Raw genomic sequence first — 16,936 nt, 5'->3', positions numbered from 1 at the left:
GTTTATAGGCATTCTATAATAAAGATATGATGATAAAGATAGAGGAGATACCAAAGATGTCCTTCATGTTCAGTAAATAATTGGAACAGAAATATACATCTAATATAGTAGTGCTCGACAATGCAGAACGATATTGTCTCTCACATAAAGAAGCAATAAGGATACTAGAGTATTGTGTAAAAATATTTTACCACGTTTTAAAATTTTCATGCTCCCTTTCTAGAGAAAGTGAGAAACTATTTTCATGTTTACATTCTTTTCAAAGAGCGAACGAAAGGCCAAGACAATGATGTTCTACGTTAGATACTTCACGAATACGAACGAAGCGAGAGCACTCCAAAGCGCAGATTCAAGGCAGCAAATGCGGGGATAATATATTTTATATACCGGGAATGGCACTGTCACTGTGCCTACATGCGTGTAGCACGGGGTTTGAATGAGATATGAAAAGTTGTAGTTTTACACGATGATATAACTATCTTTCGTTGGTGATCGAGACGTGATTACATGTAGAAGGGAGGTATTAACTTGCCGCGCAAGGGAGGATTACAAGAGATTTGGCGAAAGAAACACAAACGATAAATATCTTTACATGATGCAAGGTTGGGCAGGTTCAAACTAGGTTTCATAGATGTAAGGCTGGTAGTGTAAGTATGAAACGAGAAAATCTATTTTGAATTGCTTCAATTGCAGATGTTAATATGTCAGTATTGTAGAGTTTCAGCACGTCCACACATTTGCGTCTGAGGGGGGTGTATTTGGCAACCGAAAGGCGGATGCAAAAGCGGAGGGAGAGCCTTTCTTGTAGCAAGTCGACCTTTGAATTTTTATTGACTTAGCATTGAACTTCAATCACTATGTATCAATTATCTGGAAGGCCTCGCTGATGACTCTTGGTGCAGCATCTCGCTTCGCCGAGTGATTAGGTTTCCCTGCACGTTTCGTGCAGCCATTTTGTTGCTTGGTGCGCAGAAAACTTGAATTTGCTTGTTTCGTATGGGATTGTATTCACCATACTGCATTCTCCTCTATCGAACGTGTTCAAAAACACTTGGTTTATAGGAATTATCTACGATAGGTATATTGAGGGCAAGTGCTACTACACCTACGACAGATTACTTCAGAAACTGGGGTTATTGTCCTCGTTTAATTGTTGTCCTTTACACATTTTTTTACATAACATTGTTAACGCAGTTTTTGTTTTATCACTGCTTTTAGGCACTGTTTGCCTACGTACATCATCTCGGTTGAGTCACTCTCAATAAGCATTGTACACGTTACAGAAAAAAAAAGTAGCCGATTAAAAGTACTTTATGAAAAATGTAACTGATTACAGTAATCAATTACTGCTTCATTAAAGTGTCTGAAAATATTACCAGAGTTGATTACTTTTTAAGTTACATTTTTTAACTTTTTATTACGAAATCAAGTGCATACATATGTTCAAAGTGAAAAACTTTTTTTGTTTTTGTTTTGCCATTCACATTTTGTTAAGCTTCAACAGCAGTGGTCGTTCGAAGTTCTCGTCAGTCATCTTCCCACATTTCCCGGTTAAGGTATCTACGTTACGCACAAGCCTGCTCTGAATGCCCTTTATATCTTTTGGTTTCTTTCCAGACGTCGACAATTACAAGCATGAAATTCGAATACTAGCTAGACCAATCTCAAATGTATACTCGTTTGTGACATGAACAGTTTTCCACGATCTATCGAGCCCCTGGTGTGTAAATGACAATGAATTCGCTTGTCCTTTTTTTTTGTGTGTTTTTTCATGTACGTTTTTTTTCCTATTACAGTGTACTACTTTTTAAACTTAGTGCTGTTTGTGGACATACCAAAATGAAGATTATCATTATATCTAGGGCTGCGGAACGGCGAAAACGATCTACGGAAAATTCCTGTTATTGCAACCCGAACTCCAAAACGCGGGAGCGAACCCGATTCCTTAGTTTGTAGGGTTACCACAAGCGAACGGATATTTTTACGGTTCTATTCCCCGCTTGAAACAGAGCCTCCTTTGCTCGCAGACAGATAACCGAGGTAAGAAGAGAGGGCAGGCATTGCAGTATTTTTCGTGGACGAGTCCCCCTCGTGCGCAACTCTTCTCAATATTTGCAAAGAGGTGCCCAAATGAAAACCAGCTCGCTAAGGTCCACAACATGCCAAGAAATCTGTTGACGCTAAACCTGAAGCAAGTCGTGCGTCACGCATCCGTGCCGATGACCTCAATATTTTAACCGTGAACGCATAAAAAGCAAAAGGAGAAGCTCGCCTGGGTAGTCAGAATTACCTAGAAGATAAGGTACGCGACCTTTCCCCCAAACTTCATCGCTGGTGGTTCCTTTTGAGCCTGATCTGGCATGGCTAACCGAGCGAATTCGATAATAGACGCGAGTGACCTGTAGCATCGGGTGGAGTCTCAATTCCCAGGTCTCTTCCACGGGCTCGGCAAAACGAAAGGGGGGGCGGGGGGGGGGGGGGGGGGTGCAGGATGGTACTCAAAGTCACATGGGCCCGACGGGTCTCTCGTGACCCTTTTGAAAGCTGCATTTGAGAGGATGGTCGCCGGCGGCACCATTATGAACGCTGAGAAACCGACCCATGGGGTAAGTCCTCGGTTGCGGTAACAAAGATAAATGGAAAGATCCGCGAATTCTTAACCCCGAGCACGTAAATGGTGTATCGTGCTAAGTAGGCACGAATCCTGTTCGCCTGCCTTGAAAATGCCTTGAAAAGGAAAATTTAAGGATCAAACGAAAGGAACATATTTAAGTTGGCGAACGCAAATTATTTCAGCGAGCTACATTCCAACAAAGAGTTTAATCAAATCCTCCTAAACAACTATGCATCCCTCATATGTATGTTCACAACACACTTTGGGCGCTATGCCAAAGACTCTCGTTTGGAATTGATTCAGCAGCGCAAGTTTTGCAGAAAGCCGTGCGTTAATTATATTAAGACCTCCTAGGCGCCAGAGCTTACATTCACCACTTTATAATTTGCCAATTTTCGCGCAAAAAAAAAAAAAAAAAAAGATTTGCTACTAACAGCAGTATTAAGAGCAGCTCGTATCACACTTAAAGTAACACTAAAATTCAGACAAAAAAAATGTAAGTGCCTAGACGGGACGCGTATTTCATAAAAAAATTTGTCCGAAAAAGGAAAATGTTTAGCGCAAAATTTACGCCGCAATATGTAATATAGGTGGAGGTCACAATTGGCTCTAGGCCCCGCCCAACGACCGGTGGCACCGCCAATTACTACTGGATTAACCTGACTGATCGGCCGTACACGTTAACAAGCCTAATGCCCCCCTGTTGTGACGCCCGGTGCGTTTAGTCTGCTGTCTGACACTGTCTGCTAGTCATACGGGCGGCAGCGCGGCAGAATACGGCATCGTCTGCACGAGAACACGCTCTGCTACTGGAATGAGTGATAGGGCGCAGGCGAGCTGGTTTACGTTCATGATTTAAGACAACTCTGAGTTTATGTTCATGATTTAAGACAAACCTGAGAGCGGCGCGCCACCGTGTACAACGTACGCAAGAGGCGACCATGCAAGCGGCCTTCTATAGCGTTCTATTATGCAAGAGCATAGCTTTCTATACTGACAAAGCCCGGCAGATCGCCACGAGAAGCGGCCGCCGAAATGGAAAGGGTGGAGCTGCAAACAACGGATGAGAGGAGGGCCACGTGACTGGCGCCCCGCTGCGGCGAGACGCCGAGACACACTTCTCCCGAACAAGTGCGTTTCGGGTCCTCAAAGCTGCAGAAGCTGTACGCTGACGTCCAGGTTCCCCGAGAAATAGTTATTCGATACTCTCTGCTACCAAATCTGTGACCGGGCACTCTATGGCTCCGTCGTCAAGCTGCCAGGCTTTGTGAGTATAGAGGAGGCAATTGCACGAGCCACGATGCAATACAAGGCTATGTTCGCGTCTGTTGATGTGCGCTAAAACGGTACCGAAAGGACTAAAAACAATCAACAAATAAATATGCTGTTCTTTGCAGAATTCCTGCTCTTCTTAACTTTTTTTTTTTTTTTTTTTCGGGGGGGGGGGGGAGAGGGCGTGGCATCCGCGAGCAAGGGGGCGAACGTGATGACGCACAATTAAAACGGGACCTCAAATATTCGCTATGGGAGATAAGGTGTGCTGCAAAACTATGGCGCTACAGGCCTTCCCAAGCGGAATGACGGGAACATGTCTGGAAAACTTGATGCGAGGCGAACGCCTATGGCCTCCAGTCAAATGTGCCGCAAATTCTTACCTGTGTTGGTATCCTCTCACTACGGAAACCATGGTCTCAATCATGGCGGTTGCACGATTCACAGAGCAACAGAGCCGCTTTTACGGGAACCGACCTCTTTATTCGGCATCAACGCTAGCAAACGAACCAATCGAGCCAGATCCAACAAAATAGTTGACGTAGGACCCTAGGCTTCCGCCAGTCCCGCTACAAAAACAAGCCCCCGCACAACCCTTCCGGAGGCGTGTACTTGCGGCAGTTCGCTGCACACTACATCGGTTGAGAAGATCTTCCTCTAAACATCTCGGAGAACGTGAAGCGACTCGTGTTTCTTCCCGGTGAACGTGAAGCGACCCGTGTTTGCTTCCATACGGGACATGTTATTCTATGGCTATTTAAAGTGCTTCGAATTTTGACCTTGTATTCCTTTGTGTGTTATCATTTACGTACCATTCCTACAACGGTCGTGAACAAAGACGAGTACTATAGATAAACAAAAACGTTGGTGATCATTCAAAGTTGTCCTTGCGGGTGCGAACTGTAGGCTGCAAAAGGTAGCGCACAGCATCAAGGCCATCACAGTGGAATCTGATGGGACGGCAGTGCCCCGCGTAATGCGACCGCGCCGGTTAAACGCGCGTTCAAAGATCGCTCCTCGTACGACGCTGGGCGGCGGAAGGCCCAAAAAGCCGCAGTCTCTCGAGTGGACGTCACTCCGCACACCCGTACGGACTCCGAGCAGTGCATTGTTTCGCGCGGGAGGAAGCTCCTGCTGGCTCGGGTCGGGTCCGGTGCGGGGAACAGGAAGGCGACGTGAGCGCGGGCGGCGCGCGCTGAGACTCGGCGGGGTTCAACAACCTCGATCGTCCGACGCCGAGCTCGCGTTTCCTCGGCGCGGGGGCCGGGCGTCAACAGTCGCGACCACGTGGCCTCCGCGCTTTTATTTATGTCTGCGGCGGCTCGAGCTTCCTCCCGCGGCGTCGCTGCCGCAGTCGGCCGGGACCCGCCGGAGCGCCACGAACGCAGGGCCTTGGCACCGCTTCCAACCGGCGCGAGGCACAGCGGGGTCCAGACCGCGGACCAAACGAACGGTTGCCGTCCGGCACTTCCCGGCAGACGCAGACGTGTGTTTCTGGCCTTGCCCCGCGGGAACTAGTGCCGCGAGCCAACCGAGGCTTGTTTTGACGGCGGTTTGCACCCAGACGCAACCGGAATCGTTTTGAGACTTCCCGACTCGAACCGGAACCGCAGCGTTATATAGTATAACCTGACCGGTTTCTAGGGAGGGAGGGGAGGGAGGGGGGGGGGGGGGGGGGGCTTTCATTGGCTGCCATAGGCGATAATGGCATTCTCGTCGTAAATGGCGGTAGGAGTCTGGATCAGAGTGTCGAACCGATATATGTATCGGTCCAGTTCCGGGGAGCAAAAATAACGGTTCCCCCCAACCGGTTCTCAAATCTCAAATTCTCGAGTCTCAAATTGAGAACACATTTTTCGCGTTGTTTTGCCAATAGGCCTTATTTCAACCGTGAAACGATAAACTTTATAGGTTTTTATCATCCGCACAATCCACTGTAATGTTCAGGTACCGAAAATAAGAAATTGCGCTATTTAATTTCAGCCAAGCAGTAAAAGAAAAGCTAGATTAACATACAAAACGTCTTGCTTTTACCACTCGACATATACTTGATTGCCTCAGTCGCATATATTTTCCCTTAATCGAAAGGTTATCAGTCTGGTAGGTCGCCTAAAATACCCGTGATTGGTACAACTTCGGGTCGTAATATTAGACGTAGAATGCTACACTCCAAGACACGCCTGAGCGTCTACTTACCCGGAAAACACCCAAAGAGCCGATCTCTGGGATCTAGGAAATCGGCTCAGCGAATGATGAGGCGGAACATCCGTTTAGACCTAAATGTGAAGTCTGCGCTGTGGCATTACACAATGCAAAGTGCCAAGCTTACATTACGTAATGCCACAGCGCGGCCTCAATTTCAAAGTCTTAAGGGGTGTTCCGTCTCATCATTTCGGATAAGTAGAAGCGCAGGCATTTATCAGAGTGTTGTTATGGTCTTGAACTTAGAAATTCATTACGGTGCATAAAATCATAAAATGGGCACCTCCTGGTCACACATATCGTGAAATATAGTTTACGACGTAGTCTCGGAATATATTTGATGACGACGCAACTGAGCTAAAAGCAATCATATGTTCAAAATGTCACGAAAATGTTAGGACAAGCCCTTGTAGTCTACCGTTTAAAGAAATATTGAGCGGCAATCACAACGCTTGTTTTCCTGACCAGCATTGTTCACACTCAGCACCGTGATGCAGACGAATAATCATGCAGAAAGGAGCGATCAAAATTGTTCGCTCTAATCTATAGACCTTTTCCGCAGGGGCGTCGCCATCTTGAATTGTCGTCACTTTCAGTAAGGGCGGAAACATTGCTTTGCCTTTGTCACGCCAATAGAAGGCATTCAGGATATAAGCGTAACCGTCACACATTCTCGTTTTTCCTCCCCTCTATTTTTTTACTATTTACAGGTTGAAACGTTTCATTATTTTTTCGTCGCCCATACCGGATATGCCTATTAATTGGCATGGGGACCAGAGTACACGGAAAAGGTCTATAGGCCCCTTTGTACTCAGATCGAATCTGGCCTAAATAGCGCGTACCCAAGTCATCATTTTCGGCATATAGCTTGGTGTTTGAGGCTTGTTCTTGAAAAAATTCCGGTCAATTCAATTTGCAAATAAGCATCACCCTTGCTAATTTGTGATTATTTGTTCAATAGATCAAAGTAGTATTTCATGCTATACTCGACATACTGTCTCGGGAGGCTAATGCTATACATTCGGTTTTTACGTGCACTTGTTTTGGGCCCTCACTTCACAATTCTGTGCTTTATCAGTCATGCGTGCTCTAACATTTTATTAGGCTGCCGCATATCATCGCGAGACTGCTACATATAGTGCACAACTTTATAATTTGGACATCCACTTTTGTTAGTGTTGTGAGCATCGCAATTCACCAGAAAACTGAACCATTTAACATGGTATGCTCGTGACGTCATCGAACTATATGCTAGTGGTCATTGCCATTTGTTCTTGCTGAAAGAAATGAAAGCCGTTTACAACTCCCCGTAACGCCGAATCAGAGCGCATCTCTAGAGGAGGAAGGTACGGAGAGGAGGCTATGCCCCTCCTCCTCTCCTGCTCGTCTCCCATTTAGGGGAAAATTTTCCGCCAAATATAGCGGGGAAAATTTTCCGCTAAATTTAGCGGGGAAAATTTTCCGCTAGATATAGCGGCGAAATTTACCCATCATGCACCGCGTGGTTACGCCGACGCCGCTCAAACCGGAAACGGGCGCCCTCAGAGCTGCGCTCTAAAAAATCAAACTCCGTGGTGCAAAATGCACGCAGCTAAAGGTTCGCGCTCAATGAAAATCATGTGTTCCAGAGACACAAATTATTCTTGCTTGGTGCAGCGTTGTGAGGAATGGCGCGAGCGTCTGGCACCACGAAAACGCGCATTCTGGCAGCAGTGCAGACAAAGTAGTTTCCGGGACACCACGCTTTCCGGTCTGTGCCGAAGATGCGGAGCAGAGGAAACTTTACAACACAATATGATGTTACAACTCCCCCCCCCCCCCTTTTTTTTTTTTTACTTTTCGTTTGTCGATGCTCCTCCAGGGAATATTAATTATTGCTGAGGACCGACCCCCTCCTCAGTTTAGGGGTGTTAATTCGAAAATTATATTTGTCTAATTTTTTTTAACAGTAATCCTGCATTTCTTTTATTTTGCACCCAAAAACTGTGAATTTTAAACAAAATACGGAGATGATCAAAGTTTGGGGAAGAACTAAAGAACGACACTCCTGTGAGGTTTGGACCGGCTGCCAACGTTAGCCTATCCCTCTAAGACCATAGGATCTTTCTTTTCAGATATATTTTCCGTACACACTTCTAGTTCTATTTATCGTCGGAATAATAAGTAGCATTTAGTATTTTCAATTATTCTATCCTCGGGGACAACTTTCTGAGACAGTTCAGCAAAAACGAAAACATGTTTGGGTTCCTCAACTTTCAGTATAAATATCGCTAAGAGGTAATCCCTGACGTTGATAACTTGCAAAAACACCCATTAGTTTTCCTCTCAGCCCAATGGGCAGGCGCAGAAAAAACAAAGGAAAGAAACATACTTTCCCTCCTCAATTCGCAAGCGGCCACGTGACATGACGCTAACTATATACCGTCAGATTTCATGATAGTCATCTGCTGGGATTTGCAAAGAGTAAAGCATGGTTTGAGCTTTAGAGATTGTTAGATTTCGTCTGTTCTCATCTCTGGTTGAACACGAGCCATTACCCGAATGTTTGGCGATGCTGTCATGAATCCGTGCACTCGACTCGGGATCATAACAATCGAGTAGGCCATGGTGTCACGTGACTCGCGGTGCGAAGTCGTGATGCCATGTGACTTCGCGGTGTCAACAACGCTAACAAATCTGGCGACGTTCTCAATTTAAGTCGACTTGACGCAGTGAGCCACGTGACTACGTCACGGGACTCACGTGACGTGACATTACCTAACAGCATGTCTCGACACTATGACGTCAGGTGATAGCGTGACAAACGATTAATTATAGTGCCGATACAAGAGCGCCACGACAGCCCACAATTTCTCATAGATTGCAATTCGGTATACAACAATTTGATCACTACATCGAAATACAGCTGCCAATTTTCAATTCTCAAACATTAATTTTGCAATACGAAAAAAAAAATATTGTGAACCGTTTTGAGCCGGTTACCGCTATATATTTTTTCCGGTTCAGTTCCCGTTCAGTTCCAAGATGGCGGCGAAGATTTCGGTTCGGTTAAAAATAACGGTTCTGTTTCGGTTTGGTTACGGTTCGACACTTTGGGACTCTGGATACATAAACGGTTGCACCGATCTATTTATCCATCCAAACACGTCTTGCACGTACGACGACTTCCTGGGGTATGACCGAAGCGTGCAATGTTTTTATTAGCGATGTGCGCGGCCAGAAGCGTCGCTGTCGTCGGCTTTCCACGATTGGCCAAATCATGGTCATATGAGCACTGTCAGATTGTCAACTTTGTCGGTGTTAGTTTGGGATTGCGATGGCACCTAGCTTCTACTGTGCTTTTTAAACACACCATCGAACTCGTCGTTGCACCCGATGGTAAGTAGCCAGAATAACAACTGGTGACGTCGCGGCGAGGCAAGTCCGAGTCGTGACGTCACGGAGGGTAACCAAAAGAGGGCGCCACCGAAACATCTCGGCGCTAATAGTCGCTGACATGGCGAGAACGGCAGAACGCGAATTTCGAAGGCCTTGCGTCCAACCACGCGCTCTATGCCTCCCGCCGTGATTTGACTGCGCGCGACTTTCCTACCTTTGACCGAATGGAAGCCCGCGCAGGAGGTGGGGAGACCGAAGCTCCTCTCTGCCGCTCTAACCTCGTTAGTGACTATGCGGGGAACAAGTCGTCTGCTTTTTGCGCAGGAGTGGCGGTGACGTCAGAACAACGCCGAGCCCTCATTGGCTAGTTGAATAAAATAGTGGGAGACCTTGAGGGATCTAGCATTGAGGTCTACCCACTATTTCTTTTTTCACTCAGCCAATCAGAGCTTGGCGTCGTTCTGACGTCACCGCAACGCCTGAGCGAGAAGCAGACGACTTGCTCTTCGCATAGATTATTACTCCATGACTCGACTACCGGCCAGGGTGTAGCGAGGGCGCGTACGAGCTCCTTGTGAAGAGAAAGGTGCGGCGACTAAAGGGTGTGACGGCTGGAGAAACGACCAGTTTTTGCTCTTTCTCTACACGAGGGACTCGGACCGAAGAAAGTAGCCGCTCAGTTACAGTTGCCCTAACCGTAATAAGAACCTACGAAATACGGTTTGTTTCGGTTTCTTTTTTCTAGGTTGTCTGTTTTCAAAATGTTGGTTACCAGGTTCGGCGCTGCTCAAAAACCGGTTCTTTTCAACTTGATACAAAGAACCAAAATGTGTCGTGTGACGTGTACTCTTGCGACCAAGATAATGCTCCTTTAAACGTACACGTTTGAGCCGTACTCTGTTTCCGCAGTGTGGCTCACGTAGAAATTGAAAAGGCCCAACGAACTACGCGACCAAAACTCTAATCCAGAATGCTCCACCGATGTAATAATACCGTGAGTCGGGTGTGTCACACACTATCACGCGCGGGGAAAAAAATGTTCAGCCTTTCCACTCTGGTGAAGAAGGAAAAGCAGCGGAGCTGTAGCTTCTCTTCTCGGCGGTGGCTTTCCAGGCGAGCGATCTGCTCTTCTTTCGCAGGGGAATCTGAAGCGCTCGACGCAGTGGAACTTTAGGCGATAGCGGCCTCGCGGCGGTTGCGGAACCATTCGCGCTGCTGTGCACATCGCCGCTCGTTCCGTTCCCGCTTTTCTTCCTCCGAAGAGATGTTGCCGCCATCTATGTGCGACGGCAGCAACCAGTTGTCTAGTTGCCGAGGCTGAAAAGGTTGCCGTAATCTATGAGCGACGGCGGTATGGTGCCTGGATCGCGTCTTCGACTGGTGTGTTTAGCGTCCTATCCCGCCCATACATCAAAAGTGGTCCCGATGTGGCAACAAATGACGCGAGTGTCATGCTGTTGCGTGTCGCGATCCTGGCGGTTGGCCGTAGAAATGTTGGCAAAAAGCACGAGCGAACGCGAGTGTCGCTGTCGTCACGGCGTCCCGTTAGGCGTCCCAACTTCCGGTTGCACTAGCTTCCGTGAACTGTCACAGTGGAAAGCGACCTGCAGCAGAACAGGCATCTGCTACACACACCATAACTGTTGAGACGCCACCAGGGTCGCGACCGGCGACAGCATGACACTTCTATGACGTCATCAGGCGGAAATCGAGGGACCACTTTTTTGGCCGCGGTAAACACACCAGTCAAAGACGTGATCCAGGCACCATAACGGCGGCAAGCAGACAACCGGCAAACAACACTCTGGACAGCTACCGCCATCTATGAGCGACGGCGGCAACCAGAGTGTTGCGTCGATCACGGGCGTCGACATTTGTTTGGTACCGGACACGATACTGCGGAAACTAGCCCTTGACAGCTCCGCTGTAAAAATCTAATGATCGTGGGATTATTTACTTCGCGTGATTGGTCTAGCCGGGGACAGCGAACGCACCAAGGCGAGGAGCGCCGTGAAACGGAGTATTCGCGACTCCAGCAAAACGGACGCCGCCAAGCGGGAAAACCGGGAACCAGCCGGTCCAGGTCGCTCCGCGCCCCTCCGCGTCTCTGGTGGGTTTCGCGGAGACGTGTTGTCGGCGCGGTGGTGAACAATGTAATTTGACGAAGGTCTGAATATTTCTTAAGTTTGCCTGAGTGATCATTAGTGTGGTGAAGCCTCAGTAGATTGTTTTCCTCTATTACGTGTTTAAAAGCCCGTTTACTCCACAGCACACGGTCGCGTGCTTTCGATTTCTTGGATGGGGAGGAATCACGGAAAAACTTTTTGATTTCTTGTCTGTCTCGAATCACATTCAAAGTGACAACTGCTTGGTAACTGATACTGGAGGGAACATCAATGTTGCAGTCAAATGAATGGGAAGGTTCGATAGCTGCTTTTGTTGAGTTTGGTTGTGTTCGGTTAGCTTCAAGTTTGAGCCACCCACGCCGGTCGGTGCGTTGGCTATTCATCTTGGCCGCTTTTCGCCGAAAAAGCCTCTGGGCCACACTGAAGGAATTTGGTTGATTTCGCAATTACTTGATTCAGGAAAACTTTCTCGCTGCAAATGATGCATAAGGGAAATTATCTGTTTTCAAAAGGTGGGAGACAAGTCTCGCAACGTTAGATGCTGTCACGGCATTTTGACCTGTCGCGCCTCCAATATTTATATTAAGAGGACGTCGAAGCCAGCAGCAATATACGTCTACATTGGTCAGGTTGACCGGCCACAAAAAAATACTAATTTTCTCCGTTCAGGATTCGAAGCAAAGTTCAATGCAGAGAGGTTCCGCGTGGATCTTCAAAGAAGACTCTCTTCAGTTTGTCTCCGTGCTGCCGGCTATAGAACCATTTGGCTAAGTTTAAGTAGTATGTCTCCGTCTGTAAAATATACTTTTATTCAGCAGCTCACCTAATAGCTAGTCAACTAAGCTCATATTTCAACCCGAAGGATATACTAATATCGCTTTAGTGGGACCATAGTACGTAAAATAATACATAACCCGCTCGTCAAAATGACTTCTCGATTGCTACTAAAACCTGAATTGAAATACGAGTATCAGCTGCTTAGTGGGGCGCCGGCGGGTTAACATGGTACTTCGCTCAAGAAGCGGTTGCTTAATTTTCGTAATTTTCCTGCAGCCTGTGTTGTTGGCCGAGCAGACGTTCTGTAAACACGGATACGCACAAAAGCTTGATTTCGCGGACAGATAAGTCCACGAAATCGAGGCATGCGAGTTAGCTGAAAAGTTACTATCTGTGGTACAATTCTATAGTCGTCGCCGCTTTCCTTAGATGATCAAAACTGATTTGTATATTACCGTCTCTCCGGAGCCCATAGTTTCGGTTTTGAACAAAATTTCCGAAACGAAAGTTTGACACGAAAAGAACAAAAAAACACCGGCAAAACAAAACTATGCTTTGCAAGTTTATCTGCACCGGATACGCTTAACCGTCTCAGTTCAAATACCTATGAAATTGGGCATTAAACAAAAGAAAATCTGTTAAATTGAACGCGCCACCTGTTCAGGCGGCCCGGCCGAGCCGACGCGACCTGGACTCAGCCGTCATGTTTGTTTGGTGGTGGCGCACCCTATAGGTTGCTGGAGTCGCGAATAGTGCGAAATCGCCTGAGGGATCGTTAGCGAAGCAAAGGCAAGAAAGACGACGAGTCATTGGACGTTTTACGAGGAGCAGGTGAGATGTGAGGGAAAGAAACCATTTTCAACGTGGTTTGCTTTACTACGTCGCCAAATGAAATGCGCCAACGGAAAGCTTTTCGCGTTAGCGCGAAATCGGCTTAACTAATTAAAAGAAAAGTTCCTTCTTGTAAGTCATTTTTGTACGACGTCAAGGTCTTGAATGTTTTCGCACCAGAAATGCAGCCTCTATATAGGCGCTTGATTGGGAGAAATTACGGATCGTTTCTTAGGAGACTGACGTTTGCGTATTGCGTTAAAAGTGGGTTCGATACTCTGGGCCTACGCGGTGGAACGTCGAGGAATGAAATATAGAACTACGGAATTCCTTCGCCTATATATGCGTCAGTTATAGCTTAAGAAAGGAGAGGCGTGGCCAATCCCGAGCATCTCATTATCGCTCCGCGACCAATCAGATTGCAGCATGAGCCGATAAGAACGTCCGAGAACCAATCACTAAGGGAGATGCAAGGTAACCCCGGCTCGGGTCGTCAGTGGCTATGCACGAAGGACGAAAGGAGGTTTTTTTTTTTATACTCTGCCGCATTGTTTCCGCCTCGCTTACTCAAAACAACATTCGGTGAACCTTGTCGGAGGGTCGGTGAGAAATGTAAACGAACCACGGTCACCGAACTCGCGGTGGAATGTACGGGCAGTTATGGAGATGATAGAACACTTCGACCCCGCTTCGGCATCTCCGCATCGCTGCACTTTCTGGATCGCTCACTCAATTCGCCGGTTACATTCGTAAAATATCGAACGCAAAAACAAAAACACAAAAAACACCAAACCCCTTCCTTCCTTACCCCCCCCCCCCCCCCTCCCCCCTTGAACGGTGGATCGGGTGCATTACCCTGTTTGGAAAATCTAAACGTGGATGTAGCTTCTCGTTCACTGCCTACGCGGCGTCAGGTAAATATATGAGAACCACTTCTACGATATTGCAGCGACGTTGTTTGTTAATTATCTGGGGAGAAATATCTCTTTTTGTAGTCCATACGCCCCCACATAGGTGTAAATGTCTCGTTCCCACGTCGTCGTTGCTGAGCAGTCAGGGCGTCGTTAGCACAAGCTTCGTAGCAGGGTCCTTCGATTATTCGGCCGCTCAACTATTATATTAGCAGGATTTAGAGTAATACATCTCTACTTAATTTCAGCTATCGTCAAAGATCACTCATGGGAACGGGCAGAGCGGCACGAAAACACTCTCCGTTTCGTTCCGTGGAAGCACTTGTTCGACACGCGGCGTCCGGCGAGCCAAACAACGCCGCTACACTTTCACGGGCCTTTCAAATCGCCCGTGGAAACGATGTGGCATGGCCTATGTCATAGCCTTCTATATACTGAAAAAGCCTGGCAGATCGCCACGAAAAGCGGCCGCCGAAATGGAAAAGGTGGAGCGGCAGACAACGGATGAGAGGAGAGCCACGTGACTGGTGCCCCGCTGCGGCGAGACGCCGAAACATATACTTCTCCCGAGCGAACAAGTGTGTTTCGGGTCCTCGCCGCTGCAAAAGTTGTGCGCTGACGTCCAGGTTCCCCAAGAACTGACTCTTTGATGCCCTGTGTTACCAGATCCTCGGGCTCCGAAACTGCCAGACATTGTGAGTATAGAGGAGGCTACGCCTGTGCTAATGTTAATATAAAAAGAGTACGTTAGTTATTCGACTTACACCTTTCCAGAGCCTTACTTCGTTTTTAACATATTTGAGGGAAAAAAAACAAAAACGGGCGGCACATACCATCTTTTTTTATATGATGTCCAAAACAGGAAATTATATTTAGAGGTTTTACCACAAAACTGTGATTGCTGTGCGAACAAATCAATCATAAACGTGCCCAGAGCCACGTACGTTTCATTCGTAAAGCGGTGCGCACGAAACGGTGCAATGCAATTGCCGAGTCGGTTCATTTCAACCACTTTTCACGAATCAAGAGACCACGGATCTGATTCCAGATTTGTAGGGTACGACTAATCAACTTACTCGTAATGAAATCCCTTTTTTTGGGTAATTTTGTAATCATTCGATCACATTTATTCGGATGTAATGGGAAGAATCTGAATACTTTTGGAAGTAGTGAAATTACCCGCAACCGTCACTATGTTTCACTACCCTTTCTAATGGCGCATTTTGTTTATACAAGTTTCCTACCGATGATTCCTAAAAACACGTCTCCGACAGGAAAACAGTCGAACAAAATTGGGGAATTAAGAAGATAATTCTAGTTCGGTGATTCTAATTCAATATTGAACTTTTTTTTTCTACCGGAAGAAAATTACGTCGTTTTCTGAAATCTGAAGTTATCGGAGAAGTAACGAGCTCTATCTTAAAGTAATGGTCAATTACTTTTCTTCTCGAGTAAACGTGTAATCAAATTGAATGTTTTTTAACTGAGAGTAATTGTAATAGATTATTTTGGTTTTAATAACGTGTACAAGACTGGTGATGTTATGTAACGTTACGGCTCACAAAAAAAAAGAAAAGAAAAGAAAAACACTTAGGGACACAGGCACATTAAAAAATAACGCAGTCGCTCGGCGCTGACTCGCAACTCTTAGGTTTGTATTATCTTCTTCTTCTAATACAATAAACAACTCTTCTTCTATGCACCAAAAACGAAATGCCGATCCAAAAATTTAGAACTTTAAAAACTATACAAAAATTTATAAATAGAAAAAAATTAAAATTCGTTCATTTTTTGTGAGCGGAGACGATTTTTTAAATCGAAGTTGAACTGGTAAAACTGATGCACGCGCGACACGTAATTTTCGGCTCGTTTCGCACGGAGTGTTCGATCTGAGCTGCCAAAGCTATTATTCGCTAGCATTCTTTAATAATACGCGACTTCGTGGGGCGATTAATCGTACTTGGTGTTTTCACCGCCGCACATCAGCAACAGTTTCATCGAAGCAATACACATGGGCGGCTATGAAATGATGGCTGTATTCGACTGCAGCACCATTACGCCCCTTTCACGCCGAGGGAATGAGGGCGTAAAATTCGCCCATACAGCCTTTTTAGACGATTTTAGACACCGTCGCCACAAGTGAGGCGTAAAAAAGTAGTGTAAGGGGCGTAAATCATCAGCACACCCATCTTACACCCACGGACATCCAGCAACTGTGTAAAAAGGGTGTTTTTTCTAACTTCTACACTTCTTACAGCCTTTTTACACGAATATGGGTGTTATAATGTTTAGTTTCTATATTGATTTTTCGGTCCTAAAGCTTTTGCGTTTCAATTTCGCGTCCCGCGTTTGCGTGTTAAGTTCTCACCGAGTTAGCCTCGCCAAAAACGCATTCTACACTAAAGACTTTTTAAGTGCTGTTGCATTCTGCTACAGCATTTAACAAAGCGGAGATAGGCATTATCATCCGCTTTTTCGGACTGCTAACTTTGCGGCTGTTGTACGAGTTCAAACTTTAGCGCATGTACGCTTACGACGTACTTCAAACAGTTCTCAAATTGATTCATTCGGGGGTTTTAGATGACGCTCATCAAGTATCTAATTGAAACCATATGTTTATTTTCACCAATTAAAAGGTTTTTGAACGCATTATAGTTAATTATACGACTTATTTTAAGGATTACTTCCCCATTTTATGTCCCCCTGGCCGTATAACTCACCTGCACAGACAGCATTAACCTACCTTTCACGATTTAGTTTTTCAAAATAAATTTGTTTCATTTAAAGTTAAGCACCCTGTATATAATTGGCAAGACGATCCGGAC

At 46.2% G+C, this 16,936-nt stretch overlaps 1 protein-coding gene across 2 annotated transcripts in view; it reads right to left on the bottom strand.

Moving 5' to 3' along the window:
- Positions 1-16,936, bottom strand: part of LOC8042767 (ABC transporter G family member 21) — a 254,406-nt gene that overhangs the window by 44,833 nt on the left and 192,637 nt on the right. The window lies entirely within an intron of this gene.

This window comes from Ixodes scapularis, unplaced genomic scaffold (genome assembly GCF_016920785.2).
Source record: "Ixodes scapularis isolate PalLabHiFi unplaced genomic scaffold, ASM1692078v2 PGA_scaffold1__304_contigs__length_218370807, whole genome shotgun sequence".
Lineage (NCBI taxonomy): Eukaryota > Metazoa > Arthropoda > Arachnida > Ixodida > Ixodidae > Ixodes > Ixodes scapularis.
The sequence above is the reverse complement of the archived record's forward strand: the minus strand, read 5'-3'. Positions and strand labels throughout refer to the sequence as shown.